Below are 25660 nucleotides of genomic sequence, written 5' to 3' on the forward strand. Positions count from 1 at the left end.
TTCTGTACTTTGCAGCGTGTATGCAGTTCTAGGATGAAAGTTAATACCTCACTATTCTATATTAGGACTAAGGACTTTAAATTATACATTGCAAGTAACCTGCTGATCTGTTTACATCTGTAATCTACATGGTACACGTTCTCTGCAGCAGGCATATTAACCCTCTGCACTAACTTCACCTAAGTCAAAACCACAACTATACAAAATGCTGATCTCTCTCTCCAGGAAGATAATTAATCACACGATATTCTCAGAGAAGAAAAGGTCTATTGGTGTGTGTATGAGGTGACGTAGACGCCTTCACGCGCGCACCGCTCCTCGGCTGCAGCCTTTTCCATCCGCCAATACAAGCGACACAACTTCCACACAGAGCTGAAATTCTGAGAAATTAACCTTTGTTTCCATCAGAAGAACGCGCCATCAGTCTGGCAGTTTTTTCCAAAAAGCTTCCATTTACAATTATTTGTTATCGAAACGGAATGGCTTGATGAGAATTAGAAGCAATGGCGGCACTAGTTATCTTGACATTTATGTGAGGCCTGGTAATTGAGGGGTGAAAGAAACGCTGCAGCAGGTGCTTCAAAGGCATAATAAACTTTCAAACACGGCGCCCCCAGGATTCCAGCAGCCGGTGCGGTGGCACCGATCGCACCGCCCTAAAGCCGGCCCTGACTGGCATTGATACGGCACCGGAGGGTCTAAAATAGTAATGAATGTACATAACTATTTTAGGCCTAAGGAGGGCCTAAAATAGTTTTGTACATTCATAACTTCACAGTAACGGCCGGCATGATGGGGGTGGGGGTCGTCACGGGGGGGTGGAGGCGGGTGGGAAAGAATATTATAAAGCTTACCATCCTCGTCCTGCAACATCTTCTGGATGCGTTCCAACTCCCGCTCCGTCCTGCAACACCGCAGCTTCTGGATGCGTCCAAACTGCCGCTCCCGCCGTCCTGAAGCTGTCGTCGTCATGTCGTCATGAATGAAAGGCAGCCTCCCTCCCTCCGCTCTGCCAATCACAACGCTGAGGCGCAGTAGAGAGCGCCCCAGCCGGGACCATTTTCGCTATGTAGAGTGGGCGCCGTGGGCGGTGCTGCTCGAGGGCATGGGGGGAGTGGCTTGCCCAGTGTTGTGCATACGGACTGTTTGATCGGCCCCAGGGCCGGCCAAACAGTCCCTATGCACAACAATGGGCAATGCCACTCCCCCCTGCACTCAAGCAGGACCGCCCACCCCCGATCAGGCACTTCTGCTTTCTCGCAGTGCGAGAAGGCAGAAACATAAATGGTAGTTATTACCATTTATGTTTCTGCCTTCTCGCACTGCGAGAAAGCAGGGGGGCGCCCGTATGGAGGAGCCGCCACTGTATATTACACCTATATAAATACTATAACTTCTGAGTCTGATTCTCAGCATTCGGACAGCAGAGTCCTCACTTCTGGAAGATGCAGGTTCCAGTCTGCACGTATCCTTGACATCTTGGGAGATTTCTGCTGAAGTATCCAGTACGGACGAAGATGAAAGCGATTGTCTGCTGAAAGGTGAGCATGATTGACTGCACTGTGTAGATGGAGGGCACAGTTGAGAGCACGTAAGCGCATTGCCTCTTTATCCAAGTCCCTATTTTTTTAATACATAAAGACCATTTGGATTGCATTTCAGTGATAAAGTCAATCTTCTTCACCATAGTAACTCCTACATTCTTAGTCCTTTATACTCGCATATTGGTTGCAATTTAGCATTTCTAGCAAAAATGCTGTTGTTCATTGTAAACTTCAGATTGCATATATTGCCTTTATAAGCTGACCCAAAATAGTTGTATAAAATGAAGATAAATTGTTATGTCAGTGGCATTTGCCTAATGCTCTGTCTGTCACTAATGTAGCCTGGTTGCACTGTCTCTTTTCTATGCCCACCATGCCTTTAAATGCAGACCAGAAATTCGGTCATCTGTCAATTACATATTTGGATATTGTAGTCGTCTGTTTAGAGGTTGAAACACATTATAGTTTGGTATCTGTCAGATGTGTGGCTTCCAAATATCAAATGATTGGGATAGTTTAATTTGGTTTTGCTGGCTTTGTGGCACATATAAGATGTATTAAGTTCGTTTGTAGATTTTGTTAAATGTATTCTCAGTGTTGCGTGATGATCTCCATAGTGGTTCATGCTGTTACAAGGTGTAGTGAATGTATGTGTGTAATCTGTAATGATGAATGTTTGTGAGAAGCATATTTTGCTGGTAGGGCTAATTCCTTAAGGTAAAGTTATGCATCAACTCTTAAGCGTGACATAACGATAAATGTCTACATAAAGCCATAAGGAACAAAGTTAATTTTTTGCTGGATGCCGGAAGCAGGCCAGATGCTGAAAATCTTGTATTGTTTCTGATTAGTGGTAAATGCTGTTGGGACACCTGAGCCCCACTCTTTTTAATCTGTACATCGACCCCTTGGAAGATATTGTGGATAAATACAAGATCACCATGGTGTCATATGCGGATGACACCCAACTTGTAGTGACCCTAGCACAGGACTCCAATGAGTCAGCTATGCAGTTCTCCTCTTGTCTTAATGATCTAGCCTCATGGATATCGAATTACTGCCTAAAGCTGAATGGTAGTAAGACGGAGGTTATGATCATTGGTAAATCCCCCTCCATTTGGTGCTCAGCCTGGTGGCCCCAAAGGTTGGGGCCCGTCCCCACGCCTAAAACGGAAGTAAAAAATCTTGGCGTGTGGCTTGATTCAAAACTGTCTTTCGAGTCCCACACTAGGAAGGTCGCAGAGAGATGCTTTGGCACCCTTAAAATGCTAAGAAAAACCTTGGACATCCTTTCCGCCTCGGCAAGGAAAACTCTAGTCCACACCCTGATGACTTCGCAGCTGGACTATGGGAATGTCCTATATCTGGGAGCATCCAAAGGAAGCCTGCAACGCATTCAGAATGCGGCAGCATGCCTAGTGCTCAATCTACCTGGACTCCGTACACTGGCTACCAATCAGTAAAAGAATTCTCTTTAATGCCTTATGTTTCTGTCACCGGAGTCTACAGGGGAAAGGTCCCAGCTACCTGCATAATCTCCTAACCCCCTACAACCCTACTCGGATGTTGAGATCAACAGTACCAAAAATCAAAATGGCAAGGATGGATGCATGCTCATTTGGCTATCTGGCAGCCAAAAATTGGAACACTCTGCCACCTCTGCTGTGCGTAGAAAAATCTGAGAACATCTTCCGCAGAGGCCTAAAAACCTGGCTTTACCAGTTATAAACCGTAGCCCCCAGTTTGACCCCCGCATATAACTGTTTCTATAGCACGGGGACACACCAGTCGGTGTAGCCAGGCGCTTTACAAATGACTTTATTATTATTATTAATTTATTATTATTATTTGCTAATATTATTATGTTATTAATATAATTAGCTAAAAAAGAAGACGCGGCAGGCATTCACCAGTTATCTACCCTACTATCCCATGATGGACTATACTGCTAACTCTTAGTCCACCAATTTGGGGAATATCAGGGAGGGTGATGTACACATGACCAAAAGGAGGAAAAGCAGCAGCAGCCACTTGTGCCAATAGAGCAGCAAAGCTTGAGGATCTATGATGTAGTCCTGCGTCACCTTCAAAAGTAGTAAGTAGGGGACACTTTGGTGCCGATTCGGATCCTGGAAAAATTTTCCCCGTACAACTCGTATCCGGTCTTTTTACCGTACGAATCGTACAAGTGCCGTACAAACTGCCAAGTACGATTCGCATGGGAAAAACTCCATACGAATCGCATTAGGAATAATTCCCCACACGTCCTCGGGTCGGAAAATGTGTCCGACACGTCCCCGGACGATTTACCGTACAAATGTGAAAAGTGAAGTCCGACCGCGCAAGTACGATCCATCCTGTGCGTCCAATGTTACAACCGTATGGAAAAAACACCGTCCGCACCGAACTCCCATAGCAACCATGGAGACATGTGCCCACATACGCGCCGAACACCCCCCCAGCCCCCGTATGTACGCGCCGAACCACCCCCCCAGCCCCCGTATGTACGCGCCGAACCCCCACCCGTGCATGTACACCCTCGTACGTACGGACCGTACACCCACCCGTGTATATACACCCGTGTACGTACGGCCCGTACCCCCACCCGTGTATGTATGGAGCGTACCCCCACCCCAACAGTGCATGTACGGACCGTACACTCAGTGGCGTATGTACACCAGTGTATGTACAGACCGTACCCCCACCCGCGTATGTATGGAGCGTACCCCCACCCCACCAGTGTATGTACGGACCGTACCCCCACCCGTGTATGTACACCAGTGTATGTACGGACCGTACCCCCACCCGCGTATGTATGGAGCGTACCCCCACCCCAACAGTGTATGTACGGACGTACCCTCACCCGCGTATGTATGGAGCGTACCCCCACCCCACCAGTGTATGTACGGACCGTACCCCCACCCCTGTATGTACACCAGTGTATGTACGGACCGTACCCCCACCCGCGTATGTATGGAGCGTACCCCCACCCCACCAGTGTATGTACGGACCGTACCCCCACCCGTGTATGTACACCAGTGTATGTACGGACCGTACCCCCACCCGCGTATGTATGGAGCGTACCCCCACCCCAACAGTGTATGTACGGACCGTACCCTCACCCGCGTATGTATGGAGCGTACCCCCACCCCAACAGTGTATGTACGGATCATACCCTCACCCGCGTATGCATGGAGCGTACCCCCACCCCAACAGTGTATGTACGGACCGTACACCAACCCGTGTATGTATGGAGCGTACCCCCACCCCAACAGTGTATGTACGGACCATACCCCCACCCGTGTATGTACACCAGTGTATGTACGGACTGTACCCCCACCCGCATATGTATGGAGCGTACCCCCACCCCAACAGTGTATGTACGGACCGTACACCCACCCGTGTATGTACGGAGCGAACACACACCCCACCAGTCTAAGTACAGAGCGCACCCCAGGCACCAACACCAGCACCCTCACCCAACATCGCGCATGTATGAGTCGTACCAAGCCAGAGACAAGGACAGCACTGTACAACAAAATGGCCGATGTATGCACCGTACAGACGCTAAAAACACACGTACACAACCAGGACAAAGCAAAACAACACAAGAAGACTCAATTCGAATCGCACAAAGCCACAAAACATGTCCAACAAGCACAAATACAACCTACTCACTGACCTGCAACTGCCAAACTCCCAAACAGAGGCCCAAAACACAACCACTCCTTATAACACACCCACCTAAAGTTCAAACACAGCCACACCCACCAATGGAGCAATAAAAAGGCCCAACACACACAAACCATGATCCTTTGCAACAGACCCACTGCTGCCAGACCACACAGAGAACCAACTGCACCATACTACAACCTCAACTACACCTTACACCTGCACACCTTCACACAACCACCTTCACAAACACCCCCTCATCACATTCACACACACACCTGCACAACCACACCCACACACCCACAACCATCCACACCCACACCCCCCACAACCATCCACACCCACACCCACACCCCTCACCATGCCCACTAACAAGAATCCAAAGTTCACTAGCCGAGAGTTGGAGGTCCTTGTCGATGAAATCATCAGAGTCGAGCCAAACTTCTTTGGAACATTGGTCAGAAAGACCAGCATTTCTTCAAAAACAGCCTTGTGGCAGACGATTGTCGATGCTGTGAATGCTGTTGCGTCCACCAGAAGGACCAGGCATGAATGCCAAGCCAGGTGGTACGATCTGCGGAGGACGGTCCGCCGCAAAATGACCGACGACCACAACCAGGCCAACATCACTGGAGGAGGGCCGCCCCGCAGACCGGTACACTACCATCCCTGGGAGGAGAAGGTGATGGCCATGCTGCCGCTTGTGGCAGTGGAGGGAGTAGAAGGACTCCGAGAGCCTGGTGAGTACACAAACAACTCAACTGACATGGGGGAACGTCATCCACAACCAAACTCACAATCATGCACGCAACCACCCCAAAGCTATCGCATGACTCAGCCCCACTCCATAAAGACGCACATGCCACTAGCGCCACCATGCCCCATGCCCCCAGCTAGACAATGCCAAGTCACAGGCCACAGAAAACACCAACACAAGACACGGTAACCCGGATGGCGGGAGTGTGGGCCTCAAAAATCACATAGTGCAACTCAGAAGCAGACAACAATGCCCTCAGCCCATATGGCCTAGGTCACAGCCAGACAAACAGTGTGTCCCCACACAGGAAAGACTTGCCTGCAAATGGCGGACGCCTTGCATGAAGACATGGGGGTGAAGGCACTTTTTGCACATGACTGCAGCTAATGAACAGCCAACACTGTGAAAGAGTGGCAGCACACACCACCACAGCAGCAGCGCAGACACAGACACTACACCCAATGGGTGCCTGGAGATCAGAAACAAACTCACATGAACAAGCCAAGGGCCATGCAAAGATCTGCAAACAGTGTGTGCCTAGGAAGCTGGGCTGAGGTGACAGAGGGTGACACACAGAGGGAGGGAGAGGGGGAGAGAGAGGGAGGGAGACACAGGGAGACGGACAGAGGGAGGAGGCTGACACAGGGAGGGAGGGAGAGGGGGACACAGAGGGAGTGAGAAAGGGAGACACAGGGAGACCAATTCAGCCTTGGGTGGTGTGGGAATGTCTGCTCGTCAGCAGGTGGACTGCGTGCATGTAGACAAGGGTGGCCAGTGCCTGAATCCCCCTCTCTTCTCCATGGCAAAACACTGGGCCATGTGTCAACCTGTGCACGAGCACAACGCCAGCTACCTGCATTATATAAGTGTGTGGAACAACTCCATTTGCCCACGTACAGTGCAACACGAAAGGCGCCAATGCATGGCTCGCCACACCTGCACACTCCACTGCTGACTGCAGTCACAATTGACGCAGCAAGTAAGACTGTGTCACACATAGGTAAAGTCTCAAAAGCTGTGGCCAAGGGACATACCCATGCACAAGTGCACTGTGAGTGGAATGCAAGACATATCCAAATACCCTGAGGAAATGTGCCAACTTTGAAACTAATGAAACATGGATGTTGCATGGAACAAAAATAACATTGTCTCTCTCACACACAGGTCAACGTCGTGGATCACCCCCCAACACTGGGGGGGAAGACTCACAGGACCTGTCTCTGCGGGATGACGATCCCACCGGCAGCGACGACTCTCACCACTCTGTGGACGACCCCGACCAACCTGGCCCCTCTGGTGTCCAACCACCTGCAGCACCTGCGTCAGGGACAACTGGGCCAACCACCACCCCCACTCCTGCCACATCCCAGGAGACACCCAGGATCCCTGCCCCACCACCACAACGCAGCCAGGCTGACCAGGAGGGACACGGTGTACCGGGCACCCAGGAGGAGGCAGGCGACAATGCAAATGCCACCCCTCAGGGGTCCCGGAGACCCGATGTGCCCACAAGGGCAGGCCAGGCGCAAGTGGGCAGGGGTGGTGGGAGTGGAGGACAGCGGAGGCGCGAGCCTGACCAGTTGGCTGCGGAACCGGTATATTCCCATGTAAGAAACATCCTGGACACATACCGGCAGGACACCACGGGCATGAGCCAGGTTGTGTCCACCCTCAACGAGATGAAGGGGACCCTCGAGGAGATCAAGACCCAGCAGGCCCAGCAACATGCGGAGCAACATGCCTGTCAACAGCGACACCAAGGACGGATGGAGGACAGACAGGCTGAGCTCGTGACGGTGCTCACGGAAATTAACCGTTCACTCCGTCGGATAGCCGACAACATGGGCAACCCTCCCTGTGCCACCAGGCGAAGAACATCACCACCCAAAGGGAGGGATCAGGAGGAGGAGGATACATCCGACGGAGCATCCCAAGCATCGTCACGGCCTGCTTCTGAGGGTTCCCGCAGGAGGGCGGGTCGTCCACGGGAAAGACCGTGAGGGTCGGCGCAACAGCACCATCTCCCAGGACACCTGGCCTGGCACCTGGCCCACTGGCCCAACAGCAGCACATCAGCAAATGACATTCTCTGCCACATGGACTTGCTGGTCACTGTCTGACCAATGTTGACAAAGACTGTGGCATGTACTCTGATGATTTCCAATGGCAAGGATACCAACTCCCCCAGTGAACTTTGGATTCCACACACCCAGAAAGCCCCTCTTGTCATACCCCCCCCCCCAACACGTACCCCAACACAAATAAAAACTTACACGATCAAGAGATGATGCCTACATTTTGCATTATTACGTTACATGTGTCTTGTAAAGTCTAACCATGCCTGAGTTCTCATGTGACTTCAACCATCCATGCCCTGGGGCCTGGGTCTGGCACAGGACACACATGGGTCACAATGTATTAGGCAAGACAGACATGGAGCACCATACACACCCGTGATGGGCCCAACCAGCTGAGGGGGTGGCCGCACAACCGTGCCGACAGACATATTGAGTACAGCTACAGTCATGCGCAGAGGTCAGGGATCATGTGGAGTGTTCTGGGGGGCACCCAGGTATGTGTAGACAGGTGGCAGAACCATGTCCTGCAAGCTTGAGTCAGGTGGATGCAGAGAATTGTGGCCTGGCCAACGTTGGATGCATGGGGATGGCACATGTCACAATACCCACACAGTCATGGACATCATGCACAATACAGAGTCTAATCCCAGACAAACAGCTTGCATCTTGCTACTCTACACATAGCCACTATCACTGAGAACCATGCCAGACATGCCGTATGCACCGTGGCAACACACCAGCATTGACTGAGAAGAGGCACCTTGGAGGCATAGGGACACCTTTATTAGTCATGTATTCCGGAATGCAGAGGCAACTCGGAGTACACATACACAGGTCATGTGGAGTAACATGTGGGTCCAACACTGGCACCCCCCTTCTGCACCACAAATGCTTGATATCCATGGAACTGGCACACAAGTGTCGGGTAACAGCTAAACACCACCTGCTGCTCACGGAGAGGCTGCCATACACCATTGATCCTCTGATGTGGAAGTCCCACACCATGTCAAGCCAATGCAAACCGTATGTGTCCGAGGGCAGTGTTACACACATTGATGCCTTCATCACAATCCACTATCCCATCACAGATGACTGTCAACAAGTCTGACCATCTATTCAGGTGAACCCAGCTACATGTCATGTGTCCCATGGTGATGCGACATGTCTGCAGAGGAACCAAACATCGACAGGGGCAGTGTGCACACATCGTAAACAACTGCCACACCCAACACACCCCTGATGCATCCCTTACCCTAAGGAGACTTTCAAACTTGTCCGTGCGTGTAACGCTGAGTCAGCACACGATGACGTGTCCATGAGGAATAGCAGTGCCACAACAATGCAACCAGCAGACGGCATGCGCAAGTACCTGGGGATGAGAGACACACAAGAAGTCAGCCACAAAAAGCTCATCCACTTGCATGTGCATGTACTCGACATATATAAGGATGACAACATGCTAGGTCACAATTATGACTGTGGAAATACACTCATCACTGGCACCATCACTCGAGTGACACATCCACACACACCTCTGACTCACGTGGCATACATGCAGATGGACACACACATTGCAACACATGCCACACATGGACCAATGCGTGCACACTCAGACACTGGTACTCACCACTAAGCAAAGAAGTCGCGTATCAGCTGACCCAGGATGTCCTCTTGCGGCTCCACATCCTCCACATCTCTAGCCCCATTGCCAAGCTCTTCGTCCTCCACGGGTGGATGGTCCTGATCATCTTGATCCAGGATGAGTGGCACAGCTTTCTCAACTGCCATGTTGTGCAGCATGCAGCAGACCATGAAGATTTTGCAGACCTTCAACGGGGCATATGGGAGGGCGCCGCCGGTCTTGTGTAGGCACCTGAATCGGCTCTTCAGGAGGCCAAATGTCCTCTCTATCACTCGCCTTGTCCGGCCATGGGCGGTGTTGTAACGGAGCTGGGCCGGCGTGCTGGGGTTGCGGAGAGGTGTGATCAGCCATGGCATGTTGGGATAGCCAGCGTCCCCTACATGGAAACCACATGCACATAAGTAGGACAGGAGAAGCAGTCGGGCAGGAAGTCTATGCAAAATACTGGACAGACAGAGTGTACCCACCAACAACACATGCTCGTTCGTTGCGCAGCTGCATCATCATTTCAGGCACCCTGCTACGCCTCATGATGTAGGCATCGTGTGCTGATCCTGGAAAACGAGCACAGACATGTGAAATCACCATGTTGGACAGACACACCACAAGGGCATTGATGGAGTGGTGGTGCTTGCGATTCCTGTACGCTACCTCCTGTGCCTGTGGTGGTACCAAAGCCACATGTGTCCCATCTATGGACCCAATGACATGGGGCATCCCTCCCAGGGCATAGAATCCACGCTTGACACCTGTCAACTGTTCAGGAGTTGGGAAATGGATGAACTCATCCAGGTGAAGCAACATGGCCTCTAAAAAATCATGCAGCACACGGCTGAACATGGTCTGGGACATGCCACCAACATGAGCTATGGTATATTGAAAGGTACCCGTGGCAAAAAAATGTAGGGCTGCCATTACCTTCAGCTTGGGTGTCAGTGCCGTTGGATACCTGTGCAGCGGTTGCAGGTGTGGTGCCAGCCTTGCCGTCAACTCCTCAATCAACGGTTGGGGGAAGCGGTAGCAGCGTACACAGTCATTCTCCCGCATGTCAGCCAAGTCCGGAATTGGTCGGGGAAGAGGCGGCGCTCTGCAGTAATTTGGAAGTGACAAGGAAGAGTGAGTGCACTACAACAACAATTCATATGTACTGAGCACATGTTAATCTGTCAATACACATATGCTACATACGGAGTCAGGTATGTGCTACATGCCCTGGACACGTATGGCTGCCAGGTGACACTCCTACCAAGACCCAGCTACACACGTGGATTGTGAACCTCCACATCCCATATCATGGGACTAGCTGTGTCCCAGTGTAAGTGAGCAGCCAGACGCAATACAGGAGTCACATACATCAACATATCAGCAGATGTAGGATGTTGATTGCAGAGACAGGTAGCGGAACACTAGAGCCACAGGTTGTAGGAGAGTAGGGTCTGCTTTCTATGTTCACCCCCACTTTTTGCTTTTGCTTTACTGGTTTTCGACTTAGATGTGGCTGTGGGCCTGCTAATCAGACCCACAGCCCTGCTGTTCTCTCTCTAAATTGATACTATGTACTTTAGGTGCATAACCCATTTGGATAGGATCACCTTATTGGTCCCTGTACAGTGTACCTTAGGTACCCAGGGCATAGGTGTACCCTAGGCCTACCAGGGGCTGCAGCATGTATTATGCCACCCCTGGCCTGGCCTTCCATTATGACACAACTGGCTGATCACTCAGCTGGGGCAAGGTCGTGTAATCACTCCTTGCTTAGGTGTAGTCTTCCTATACCTAACTTACATATAGACACATGTGCACCTATCAGCCACTCCTATGGCAGGCCTTAACAATCCTGGAGGCAGAGTGCTTGGTAACATGTGAGATGGTGCTCTAGCATGAGCTGAGCCTGTCTGCAGCTTTCGGAACCATGTCCTTATAGCTGTTCTATGATATAGCCTATCATATACTCTTAAAGTGCCTTATAATCTTAAACGGTTATGGTAACTATGGTTTGGCTTTATCAAAACATGTCGTGTAAGGTGTCTAACACTTTGGAATAATACCCCCATCCCATTTCTGGGGATGAGGATATTATCCCTCCCTTCTAGAGGGAGAAGACATGTTGTAACCTACTTACCCGGTTAAAGTTAACCAGAGCCCCAGCATCACAAAATGGATGCTGCTGCCACAGACACGAGTCTGACCTCCTGCTGCTGGGAGTGATCCCGGCAAGGGAAGATTGGACAATAGGTTTCCTGCCTTGGGAGGTGCGAGCACCACCCCAGACAGGCCTTAGTGTATTGGGGCAGGGAGGGATGAAAAGAATGAGACATGCCTGGGGCACACAAGGTGTCCCGTGCATAGTCCAGTTCAAACCGGTGCTGGGGCACTCCAGCCCCAGTCCTGGCGCGAAACTGGACAAAGGGAAGGGGGTGTAACCACCCCCCTTCCAGGTCCCACCCATAAGGCGTGACCTAGCACGCAACCCAGCCCCCAGATTAGTATAAGAGTGGTAGCTGGGCCCCAGGAGATTAGATTATCCTGAACCTGCAACTTGAACAGAAACTCTGGACCTTCGACATTCGACGAAAGAAGAAGACTGAAGAATCTCCCTTGTGGCCAAGGAGTGGCTACCCTGTGCAAACAGGCACCATCAAGAGACTACCCTTTGCTTTGCTGAAGTTCTACGAGGGACCGACTGCAGAGCCCGACCAGAGCCTTGACTTCCAGACTTCTCCGACCCTGATCCACATCCACAGCCGAGCTGAGATCCGTGGAGGCGACGAGAGACGTGGGACCGGCTACCTGGGAAAAGTGGCTAGTATCTTCCAGCGCAGCTTCTGAGACACCCTCGAAGTTGTGCACCGGGGATTGAGAAGCCCCAACCCCAAGCACCATCTGCACTGAAGATCAGCCCCCCACACTCCACGAGTCCTGCGTGGGGCCCTTCTGCATTTTCCTGCTTGCTGCGCCTGTCCGGTTGCTTGCCCGTTGGCTAGTGGCCTCTGTGACGACGCATCCTGAAATCTTCACTGCTGGTTTGGCTCCTCCAGACTGGCTCCCGCTTCCTTGCAAAAGAGAAGCACCCCAGACCTTCCTGGTCTGCACCAGAAGCAAGTCCTCCGTTCTTCGTGGGTTCCGCTTACCAAGGCTTGGTGAGTCCTAGTTCAACTTCGACACCGCCAACAGCAAGAGCCTTCGTGGGACAGCTCGCCTCCTGGTCCTGGTCGTCCTCAACATCTCCTGGTCCCCGTGGCTGCAGCGACAAACTTCACCTTCACCTGCAATCTTCACGACATCGCCTGGTTCCTTCCTGGTTCCACGTGGTCACTGGCTAGTGACCTTGACTCTGTCCCTTCTGCTTGCAGGTCTCCTCTCTTCTTGATCCCAGCCTTGGGATCCACCGGACACTCTTCACTGACTGCCTGTCAGCAACTTTCCTTCAGGCATCCATAGAAGTCCACGACGAAACCCGACGCAAGTTCACACCTATGCACCCGCAGCCCGTGGGCTAGGTAACTTGGGTACTTCGGTGCTCACAAGGGTAGTGACTATCCTAGGGTCTAGTTTCCGAGTCTCGACTCTCTAGCTGCTTCAGAAGTGTCCTTAAACTGTTAATTTCTAACTGCTAGTAATTCTATCGACTTTTACGCATTACGCGTGAGTGTTTCCACTCTGCACCTGAATCCCGTGGGCCTCCCACTTCCTAACTGTTGCTAGTGTAGTGTAGCCCCAGCGATTCCCTAGGCCTAGGCCTATCCTATTTCCGTGACAGTGGTCCTTATACCACTTCTTTAGTATATGGTTTGCGTGGCCCCTAGGGCCTAACTGTATTACTCACCTGTGTGACTTAATGTATGCATAAATAAGACTGTGTTGTACTTACCTCTAATCTCATAAAGAGTGCTGAGGGTTTGTCTAGAATAAATACACTTTATTTTATATATATATCTGTTGTGGTGTCGTTTCATTTGGTATTCAAGGGATTATATATGGTATCACAGCTGGCTTCACATGCCATTCAGAGTTTAGCCTAAGACTGCTCTTGTCCATGCTACCACTAGGATAGCTGGTCTATAACGTTGACTTTACAACCAATCACCATAAGGGTTGTTTGGACTGATATAAGGTGTACACTAGAACTAATGACATCATACATCAGGCCAACTTCTCACATTGGTGAGCAGCGGTTGGGATCTGAGCTTGCTGTTGTAATACCATTGTAATCTTGAGATACTAAATTGAAAGATCACACAGATATTGTTTAGGTACATATAACATAGATTATAATACTTAAGTCCTACTGGACTTAGTGGTTGTAGGTTGAAGGGAGTAACACACCCTGACTACAACTACCAGAGAGGTTTAGTAGAAACAACTAGTGTAGGTAGGTGCACACACCACACCCTCACTAGATCATGTCTCTGGGAGGAGATCAAGTAGATGCTCTCTCAGGAGCGGCAGGTCTGAAGAAGACCCCCTCTAGATATGATACCCTAACTTTTCAGGAGATGAGACAATTGTGTACCTCCAGAAAGTTAAAACAGGGTGCAAACCCTACCCTCCTTCAGCTAGTACAACTCCTAGAGGAGTATGATACTTTTAGGGCCTCACAGGCCAGTACCCTAGGTACAAAGGAGGGTCTACCCACCACAGATGAGTCAGATGGGACTTCAGATGAAGAGGTAGACAGCCAGGGCAAAGTAGGAAGACGTAGCCAGGATAACCTAAGCTTACATGGGAGTTTGCATGGGGTCCCCCCATACAGACCCCCAAGTGGGCTTACACAGAGAAGCAGGAGGGACAGATCCCCTTCAAGGGAATCCATCCACTCCCATGTCTCTAGCATCTCTAATGCTTCCACTCACAGGGGAATGACTTCCCCTGAGAGAAAGGAGCATGAAGCCAGAATGAGGGAAGCTAATCTGAGGATTCAGAGGGAAGAACTTGCCCTTGCCAAGGAGAAGCTTGCTCTGGCTAGAGAGCAAAAGTTAAGTGGGTCAGAACCCACTGGTGGCAGCAATATCCCGAAGGATAGAGACAGGCACTATGATAATAGAAACCTGAGCAAGATTGTCCCTCCCTACAAGTGTGGGGATGACATCCACAAATGGATAACTGCTTTGGAGAGAGCCTGGAAAGTACAGCAGGTACCCCAAAGTCAGTGGGCAGCTATCTTGTGGCTCTCCTTCTCTGAGAAAGGTAGAGACAAGCTCCTCACAGTTAGTGATGAGGATGCAGACAATTACACTGTCCTGAAGAGTGCTCTGATTGATGGGTTTGGCCTAACCACTGAACAATACAGGTTGTTGTTCAGGGATACCCAGAAGACACAGACTCAGGACTGGACTGACTTTGTAGATTGTGCCACTAAGGCTCTGGAAGGCTGGCTAGTGGGAAGTAAGGTTAAGGACTATACAGGATTGTATAATTTGATCATGAGAGAACAAGTCCTTAACAACTGTCAAAACCAGCTACTGCATCAACACCTGATTGATTCTGATCTGACTTCTCCCCATGAATTGGGAAAGAAGGCAGATAGATGGGTCAGGACTAGAGTTAAGCAGAAAAACCAGAACAAGGGCGGTGATCAGAAAAAGGCAGACCAGAAGGGTAATGGTCAGAAACAAAAAGACCAGAAGTCTTCACCAGGCCCCCAAAAGGCTCAGGGGGAGGGTGGTCCCAAAAAGGATAAAAATAAAGATGGCCAAAAGAAACCATGGTGCAACTATTGTAAGTCCAACTCACATTGGTTTAGTGAGTGCACCAAAAAGGATAAGCCCCCAGCCACCATTGCCCCTAAGGCAACTGTACCCCCTAGTCCAGCTGTAAGTGGTGGTTCCCAGCAAAAGGGTGTAGTAGGGTTAACCCTGGGAACTGAGGAGGATTCTGGCCTAGTCAGAATACCTACTCAGGCTGTTCTGATCTGTGATGGGGACTTAGCTTTGTCCTCTACTGTAGGCCCCAGTAACCTGGGCAAGTACAGGCAGACTCATTTTATCAACCAAAGAATGGCTCAGGCCTACAGGGACACTGGGGCTAGTGTCACATTGGTGACACCTGCCTTTGTGGACCCTGGACAGATCATACTAGGTGAGAATTACCTAGTGACCAACGCTAGCAATGCCACTACCTCCCATAGTGTGGCCATTGTTAACTTCTCCTGGGGAGGGGTAACTGGCCTCCAGAAAGTTGTTGTTAGTTCAGACCTTCCTGTAGAGTGTTTACTGGACAATGATCTTGAAACTTCAGTTTGGTCTGAAGTGGAGTATAGGACCCATGCAGAAATGCTGGGGATAGATGCACATGTCCTTGCTGTGACCAGGTCACAGGCCAAAAAGTGCACCACTGAACAAGTGCTGGATCCTGAAACTATGGACCAGTCACAACCCAAGAGAAAGAGCAGTAGGGTTACGGCTGTGCCTTCCCCCCTGCCTCAGGTGGTGGATCAGCCCTCCCAGGAGGATGATTCTGAGAGCCCTGAAGGAACTGTCCTAGAAGAACTTGAACCTGATCAGGTTGAGTTTCTTGGGACAGGGGGACCTTCAAGGGCAGATCTGAGGCAGGCTCAATTAGACTGCCCCTCTCTTGAACCCCTCAGACAGCAGGCTGCTGCTGAGGCTGCAGGGAATGCTCAAGGTACCCATAGAGTGTATTGGGATGAAGGGCTACTGTATTCAGAGGCTAGAGACCCCAAGCCTGGTGCATCCAGGAGGTTGGTCATACCACTGAAGTTCAGAGGCTTCCTTCTTACCTTGGCCCATGATATTCCCCTTGCAGGACACTTAGGCCAGAACAAGACTTGGGACAGGCTTGTCCCTCACTTTCACTGGCCCCATATGTCAGAAGATACCAAGGAGTTTTGTCGCTCCTGTGTCACCTGCCAAGCCAGTGGCAAATCAGGTGGCACCACAAAGGCCCCCCTCATACCACTACCTGTGGTGGGGGTTCCCTTTGAAAGAGTGGGCATAGATATTGTAGGACCAATGGACCCACAAACAGCATCTGGGCACAGATTCATACTGGTGATAGTGGACCATGCCACCAGGTATCCAGAAGCTATTCCCCTGAGGACCACAACAGCTCCTGTTGTGGCAAGGGCCCTGCTTGGAGTATTCTCCAGAGTGGGCTTTCCAAAGGAGGTCATTTCTGACAGAGGTGCCAACTTCATGTCAGGATACTTGACTGCAATGTGGAAGGAGTGTGGTGTGAACTACAAGTTCACCACACCCTATCACCCATAGTGCAATGGGCTTGTTGAGAGATTCAACAAGACCCTAAAGGGAATGATAAAAGGGTTACCAGACAAGCTTAGGCGAAGATGGGACATCCTTTTACCCTGCCTTCTGTTTGCTTACAGAGAGGTCCCACAAAAGGGAGTTGGCTACAGCCTTTTTGAGCTTTTGTTTGGGCATCCTGTAAGAGGACCCCTATGTTTAGTAAGGGAAGGATGGGAGAGACCTCTCAGACAACCCAAACTTGATATAGTGGATTATGTACTTGGTCTCCGCACCAGGATGGCAGAGTATATGAAGAAGGCTTCTAAAAACCTTGAGGCAAGCCAAGAACTCCAAAAAGCTTGGCATGACCAAAAGGCTGTGCTGACTGTTTACCAGCCAGGGCAGAAAGTGTGGGTGTTGGAGCCAGTAGCCCCAGCAGCACTCCAAGACAAATGGTCTGGACACCACACTATTGTTGAGAAAAAGGGAGAAGTCACCTACTTGGTGGACCTTGGGACTCCCAGAAGCCCCCACAGGGTGCTTCATGTCAACAGATTGAAGGCATATGTTGACAGGGCAGACATGGGCTTACTCATGGCTACAGATGAGGGGCAGGAGGAAGAGAGTGACCCTCTCCCAGACCTGTTGACTCAGAACCCTGATGATGGCTCAGTTGATGGTGTGGTCTTTTCTGACAGCCTCACTGTCCATCAGCAACAGGACTGCAGACAGGTTCTGCTGTCCTACAGACATATGTTCTCTCTGACCCCAAGTCAGACAAACTGGTGCACCCATGAGGTGGACACTGGTGACAGTCTGCCTGTGAAGAGTAAAATCTACAGGCAACCTGACCATGTCAGGGACTGCATAAAAGTTGAGGTACAAAAGATGTTGGAGCTGGGAGTCATTGAACCTTCAGAGAGCCCTTGGGCTAGTCCTGTAGTCCTTGTGGCAAAGCCTCACACCCAAGATGGTAAGAGAGAGATGAGGTGTTGCGTGGATTACAGAGGTCTCAATGCTGTCAATAGGACAGATGCCCACCCAATACCTAGGGCAGATGAGCTCATTGACAGACTGTCAGCTGCTAAGTTTTTGAGCACATTTGACCTGACAGCAGGCTACTGGCAAATCAGACTAGCTGAGAATGCAAAGGCCAAAACTGCTTTCTCGACCCCAGGAGGACATTATTAATTTGTGGTAATGCCCTTTGGTTTGAAGAATGTACCTGCCACTTTCCAAAGGTTGGTGAATCAAGTCCTTACTGGGTTGGATGATTATTGTGCAGCTTATCTTGATGATATTGCTGTCTTTAGCTCCACCTGGGAGGATCACCTGGTCCACCTGAGGAATGTCTTAGAGGCCCTGCAAAAGGCAGGCCTTACTATCAAGGCCACTAAGTGCCAGATAGGGCAGAGCAAGGTTGTATACCTGGGCCACCTAGTTGGTGGGGGTCAGGTTCAACCACTGGAGAGCAAGATCCAGACCATAAAGGACTGGACTCCTCCAACTACCCAGACTCAGGTCAGAGCTTTCTTGGGCCTGACTGGGTACTACAGAAAGTTTGTTAAGAACTATGGGTCCATTGTGACACCACTTAATGACTTGACCTCCAATGCCAAAGAAAGTTCAGTGGACAGTAAGCTGTCAAAAAGCATTTGATGACCTGAAGCAGGCCATGTGCAGTGCACCTATCCTGAAACGTCCAGACTACTCCAAAGAGTTCATTGTCCAGACAGATGCTTCTAAGTTAGGTGTGGGAGCTGTTCTTTCACAACTGAATGTAGATGGTCAAGATCAGCCCATTGCTTTTATAAGTAGAAGGCTGACCCCTAGAGAGAAACGTTGGTCAGCTATTGAGAGGGAGGCCTTTGCTGTGGTTTGGGCCCTGAAGAAGCTGAGGCCATACTTGTTTGGCACTCACTTCAAGATTCAGACAGACCATAAGCCCCTCTTGTGGCTAAATCAGATGAAGGGTGAAAATCCCAAACCTCTTAGGTGGTCCATTTCCCTACAGGGGATGGACTTCACAGTGGAACATAGACCTGGGACTGACCATGCCAATGCAGATGGACTCTCCAGATATTTCCACTTAGAACATGAAGACTCAACTGGTCAAGGTTAGTTTAATGTCCCTAAGTTTGGGGGGGGGGGGGTTGTGTAGGAGAGTAGGGTCTGCTTTCTATGTTCACCCCCACTTTTTGCTTTTCCTTTACTGGTTTTCGACTTAGATGTGGCTGTGAGCTTGCTAATCAGACCAACAGACCTGCTGTTCTCTCTCTAAATTGATACTATGTACTTTAGGTGCATAACCCATTTGGATAGGATCACCTTATTGGTCCCTGTACAGTGTACCTTAGGTACCCAGGGCATAGGTGTACCCTAGGCCTACCAGGGGCTGCAGCATGTATTATGCCATCCCTGGCCTGGCCTTCCATTATGATACAACTGGCTGATCACTCAGCTGGGGCAAGGTCGTGTAATCCCTCCTTGCTTAGGTGTTGTCTTCCTATACCTAACTTACATATAGACACATGTGCACCTATCAGCCACTCCTATGGCAGGCCTTAACAATCCTGGAGGCAGAGTGCTTGGTAACATGTGAGATGGTGCTCTAGCATGAGCTGAGCCTGTCTGCAGCTTTCGGAACCATGTCCTTATAGCTGTTCTATGATATAGCCTACCATATACTCTTAAAGTGCCTTGTAATCTTAAACGGTTATGGTAACTATGGTTTGGCTTTATCAAAACATGTCGTGTAAGGTGTCTAACACTTTGGAATAATACCCCCATCCCATTTCTGGGGATGAGGATATTATCCCTCCCTTCTAGAGGGAGAAGACATGTTGTAACCTACTTACCCGGTTAAAGTTAACCAGAGCCCCAGCATCACAAAATGGATGCTGCTGCCACAGACACGAGTCTGACCTCCTGCTGCGGGAGTGATCCCGGCAAGGGAAGATTGGACAATAGGTTTCCTGCCTTGGGAGGTGCGAGCACCACCCCAGACAGGCCTTAGTGTATTGGGGCAGGGAGGGATGAAAAGAATGAGACATGCCTGGGGCACACAAGGTGTCCCGTGCGTAGTCCAGTTCAAACCGGTGCTGGGGCACTCCAGCCCCAGTCCTGGCGCGAAACTGGACAAAGGGAAGGGGGTGTAACCACCCCCCTCCCAGGTCCCACCCATAAGGCGTGACCTAGCAGGCAACCCAGCCCCCCAGATTAGTATAAGAGTGGTAGCTGGGCCCCAGGAGATTAGATTATCCTGAACCTGCAACTTGAACAGAAACTCTGGACCTTCGACATTCGACGAAAGAAGAAGACTGAAGAATCTCCCTTGTGGCCAAGGAGTGGCTACCCTGTGCAAACAGGCACCATCAAGAGACTACCCTTTGCTTTGCTGAAGTTCTACGAGGGACCGACTGCAGAGCCCGACCAGAGCCTTGACTTCCAGACTTCTCCGACCCTAATCCACATCCACAGCCGAGCTGAGATCCGTGGAGGCGACGAGAGACGTGGGACCGGCTACCAGGGAAAAGTGGCTAGTATCTTCCAGTGCAGCTTCTGAGGCACCCTCGAAGTTGTGCACTGGGGATTGAGAAGCCCCAACCCCAAGCACCATCTGCACCGAAGATCAGCCCCCCACACTCCACGAGTCCTGCGTGGGGCCCTTCCTCATTTTCCTGCTTGCCGCGCCTGTCCGGTTGCTTGCCCGTTGGCTAGTGGCCTCTGTGACGACGCATCCTGAAATCTTCACTGCTGGTTTGGCTCCTCCAGACTGGCTCCCGCTTCCTTGCAAAAGAGAAGCACCCTAGACCTTCCTGGTCTGCACCAGAAGCAAGTCCTCCGTTCTTCGTGGGTTCCGCTTGCCAAGGCTTGGTGAGTCCTAGTTCAACTTCGACACCGCCGACAGTAAGAGCCTTCGTGGGACAGCTCGCCTCCTGGTCCTGGTCGTCCTCGACGTCTCCTGGTCCCCGTGGCTGCAGCGACAAGCTTCACCTTCACCTGCAATCTTCACGACATCGCCTGGTTCCTTCCCACTGGCTAGTAACCTTGACTCTGTCCCTTCTGCTTGAAGGTCTCCTCTCTTCTTGATCCCAGCTTTGGGATCCACCGGACACTCTTAACTGACTGCCTGTCAGCAACTTTCCTTCAGGCATCCATAGAAGTCCACGACGAAACCCGACGCAAGTTCACACCTATGCACCCGCAGCCCGTGGGCTAGGTAACTTGGGTACTTCGGTGCTCACAAGGGTAGTGACTATCCTAGGGTCTAGTTTCCGAGTCTCGACTCTCTAGCTGCTTCAGAAGTGTCCTTAAACTGTTAATTTCTAACTGCTAGTAATTCTATCGACTTTTACGCATTACGCGTGAGTGTTTCCACTCTGCACCTGAATCCCGTGGGCCTCCCACTTCCTAACTGTTGCTAGTGTAGTGTAGCCCCAGCGATTCCCTAGGCCTAGGCCTATCCTATTTCCGTGACAGTGGTCCTTATACCACTTCTTTAGTATATGGTTTGCGTGGCCCCTAGGGCCTAACTGTATTACTCACCTGTGTGACTTAATGTATGCATCAATAAGACTGTGTTGTACTTACCTCTAATTCATAAAGTGTTCTGAGGGTTTGTCTAGAATAAATACACTTTATTTTATATATATATCTGTTGTGGTGTCCTTTCATTTGGTATTCAAGGGATTATATATGGTATCACAGCTGGCTTCACATGCCATTCAGAGTTTAGCCTAAGACTGCTCTTGTCCATGCTACCACTAGGATAGCTGGTCTATAAGGTTGACTTTACAACCAATCACCATAAGGGTTGTTTGGACTGATATAAGGTGTACACTAGAACTAGTGACATCATACATCAGGCCAACTTCTCACACAGGTCACATGACATAACACTAGGACAGCCCACACACCTTGCCATGAAGGTGTACATGTCATGACTGATCACACATACATTGAGAGTATGCAGACAGGTCCTTGTTACGCTACTCCGTGTCCCATGCATACATACACACCTTACATCCGATAGCACATGTGGCCTGGTGTGCGTAACAGTGTGCCATGGCCATCTACACACAGACACATGTTGGTTGCAGCAACTGCAGATGCATTTGAGGGGACACCAACATCAAGCTAATGGGAACACACCACACATACATGACATAGTCACATCGTGCAACGTGGGTAGTCACATGTCAGGTGTGGTAACCCCTGTAGCGGGCATCAGGGGACACTTGCATGTGTTGTTGACTGTGCCATGCCAGTGACGCTCATCTCAAGTGTTCTGTACGACATGCACACATGTCAAAGGAGTGAAGGGCATGTCTGGCACATAGTGCACCATCACACATAACATCTGTACACATCTCATCATACCTCTATTGCCTTCACAACTCAGGAGTAATGTGCCACATCACAGCCTTTCACACCTGTGCCCCACACATGTAGTACTGCACAGACAATGCCTTGATGTCCATCCATGGACAAGTATGTCAGCTCTATTCCTTTCTGTGTGCTGCCTGTCACCACTGTTATGTGTGAAAGGCACCGTACATTCGCTCTGAGGGCGTGTGTACGTTCCCTATCACTATGGGAGTGCTGCCGTAGGCCTACCCATAGTGATAGTGAGCGTACAGGCGTGTGTACGGTCCGTATCACTATGGGTACGCATACGCGAGCACACCCATAGTGATAGTGAGCGTACAGGCGTGTGCACGGTCCGTATCACTATGGGTACGCATACGCGAGCACACCCATAGTGATAGTGAGCGTACAGGCGTGTGTACGGTCCGTATCACGATGGGTACGCATACGCGAGCACACCCATAGTGATAGTGAGCGTACAGGCGTGTGTACGGTCCGTATCACGATGGTTACGCATACGCGAGCACACCCATAGTGATAGTGAGCGTACATGCGTGTGTACGGTCCGTATCATGATGGGTACGCATACGCGAGCACACCCATAGTGATAGTGAGCGTACAGGCGTGTGTACGGTCCGTATCACGATGGGTACGCATACGCGAGCACACCCATAGTGATAGTGAGCATACAGGCGTGTACGGTCCGTATCATGATGGGTACGCATACGCGAGCACACCCATAGTGATAGTGAGCGTACAGGCGTGTGTACGGTCCGTATCACTATGGGTACGCATACGCGAGCACACCCATAGTGATAGTGAGCGTACAGGCGTGTGTACGGTCCGTATCACTATGGGTACGCATACGCGAGCACACCCATAGTGATAGTGAGCGTACACGCGTGTGTACGGTCCGTATCACTATGGGTACGCATACGCGAGCACACCCATAGTGATAGTGAGTGTACAGGCGTGTGTACGGTCCGTATCACTATGGGTTTGCTCGCGTATGCGTACCCATAGTGATACGAACCGTACACACGCCTGTACGGACCGTAGCTATGCATTTGGGGTGCCCTTGGGCCCCGGAACGCACCGTACCTGTGTGTGAATCTCCAAATTACATAGGGGACACATGAGGGACAAGTATGAAGCCAGAGATGCATGCTGGTTGCCATGGAGACCGAGTTTAAACTTTGAATTTGCTGAATGAGGTGGCCTGCAAAAGTCGGTTTGGAATAATCTACTTTGTTGCAAAGTTGTTGTTGAAATTACATCATGCTGAATTCTAAAAAAATCTAACCACCTCACAGGGGTAGGTTTAAATGGATTGGAGGAAACATAGGATGCAAATGTGAGTGACCAATCACTCTGTACTCCTGTGCATGAAACAGGCCAGCAAGGCAGATATAAGGCAGCCAGGTCCCATGAGAGAGCACTTGCCTGCACATCTTTTGATTCTACAACACTGCTGCTGCTCGTGATTCCCTGGCACCATGTCAAGGTCTGTGGAGAGGGCCCAGCCTTTCACCCTGGAGGAGAATCTGGCATTGCTGGATGTGATCCTCCCACAGTACCCCATGCTGTATGGGCGACCAGGGTTTCAGGTGAGTGCAGAGTCCACTAGCACAGACTGTGTCCCTTTTTTGTGACTGGGACTTCTGGCATTGTGTCCAGGTGTGACACACATGCATTGTACTGTAGAGTGGGTCCCGGGGGGGGGAATGCCTGATGTCTCCCAGCCAGAGCATGCTGTGGTGCATGTCTGCCGTCCTCACTTGCATTGTGTTTACTGTGACAATCACTGCATGGTGCATGCCACATTCTGCCTGTCTAATCCTCCTGGGAATGTTGCTTCTACAGTCCTCATGTGATTCTGTGGTCACCCCAGTGTGACAGGTGACTGTACCCACAGATGTGTGTTAGTTCAGTGTACCTGTGCTGAGAGTGTCCACATGATGTGTTCGTACCCTGGACATCGGTGTGTGTGTAAGTCCCCTGTCATGTGGGTGGGTGCATATGTGGAGTGTAGCACCCCAGCTGCATAAGGGATGGATATACCCTGCCCATCTGATGCGAGCAGGGAGCAGTGCTGTGTGTCTGACGTGCAGAGCCAGCCCCACACCTGTGAGCCCCCCCAGTCTAGTGGCACATGTGCAGAGTGAGGTTTGTAGCTGCATTTGGCAAATGGCAGGTGAATGTCCTGTGCCTGTGTGTGTCTGTGTACTCTGCTGAGGTAGCGTCAGTGGCCTGTGGCATGTGACTGCTTTGAGGTGCTGCACATAATCCTGGTGTACCTTCTGATGCACAGTGTGAGTCTGGATCATTTATTGTGTCGTACCCCTCATTCCACCTGTGTACTTTCAATGGCACGTGGTGCATTTGCCCTTACCCAGAGAAAAATGTCCCTATGACAAAGGTGCAATGCTTTGGCTGCATACTATGCCTTGTTGAAACCAGCAAAATTGTTCTAATGTGTGTCTCTGTGACATGTGGCAGGTGTATTGATGTAGTCTCACTTTTTCAACCCCACAGGTAGGCGCCTCTGCCAAGGAGCAGATCTAGAGGGACGCCGTCAGTGCCGTGAGGAGGACGGAGGGTCGCAAGCGGCGCCTGGCCCAGGTGAGAAAACGCTGGCAGGATATCCGGTGCTGGACGCGGAGGATCGCACGGGTCCTGCTGGGGGACTCACCTGTGGGCCCTAAGAACCATGGGCGTCGCCGTCTGACCCACATCCACAAGCGTGTGCTGGCGGTGGTCTTTCCAGACATGGACAAGCGCTTACGGGAGAAGCAGCAGCAGGAAGGGGGTAGGTACATGTGTGTTTGTTGTGTGTCACCAGCATTTGTAAGTGCGCAGTTGCATGGATACACTGCCAGTGTTTAAATGTGCGGTGCAGGTCATGTCACCCACAGTATAGCGGTGCTGTCCTTCCTCCCTTCCCCTCCTTGACATGTGTTCCCTGGTCTGTGTGTAGTCACACTTTCACAAGGTCATCTGGGCTGGCAGTTCATCCACGTGACCACTGCTTGCAGCATCATGTGTGGGGGTGGTGTGTAACAGGTTTTGGGACCTTGCCTGTGCCCTGTCCAGTTCAGTACTTGTGGGGTCCATGTCAATTGGCACTGATGCTGAGTCCAGATATAGGAGTATGTCTCTGAAGTGTAATGCCTTACCAAGCATGTCCTATGTTGTGGCCTGTGACATGATGTGCATGAGTGTGCGATACGCAGAGTGCAGGGATGGTGGCCTGTGTTGCAGTCATTACCATTCAGGACCATGGAATATTGTGGCCACTACTGTCCCCTGGGGCATATTTTGCTAGGTATCATGTGTGTCATCACAATATGTGTACACTCTCAGTGTCTACAGCATAGGTTGTGCTCTGTGCC

The 25660-nt window shown here is 50.7% G+C and overlaps 1 pseudogene; it reads left to right on the forward strand.

Annotated features, from left to right (window-relative positions):
• LOC146871554 (uncharacterized) overlaps positions 1–25660 on the forward strand; it is a 407260-nt pseudogene that overhangs the window by 270412 nt on the left and 111188 nt on the right.

Source organism: Triturus cristatus, chromosome 1_1 (genome assembly GCF_964204655.1).
Source record: "Triturus cristatus chromosome 1_1, aTriCri1.1, whole genome shotgun sequence".
In the NCBI taxonomy this organism is placed as follows: domain Eukaryota; kingdom Metazoa; phylum Chordata; class Amphibia; order Caudata; family Salamandridae; genus Triturus; species Triturus cristatus.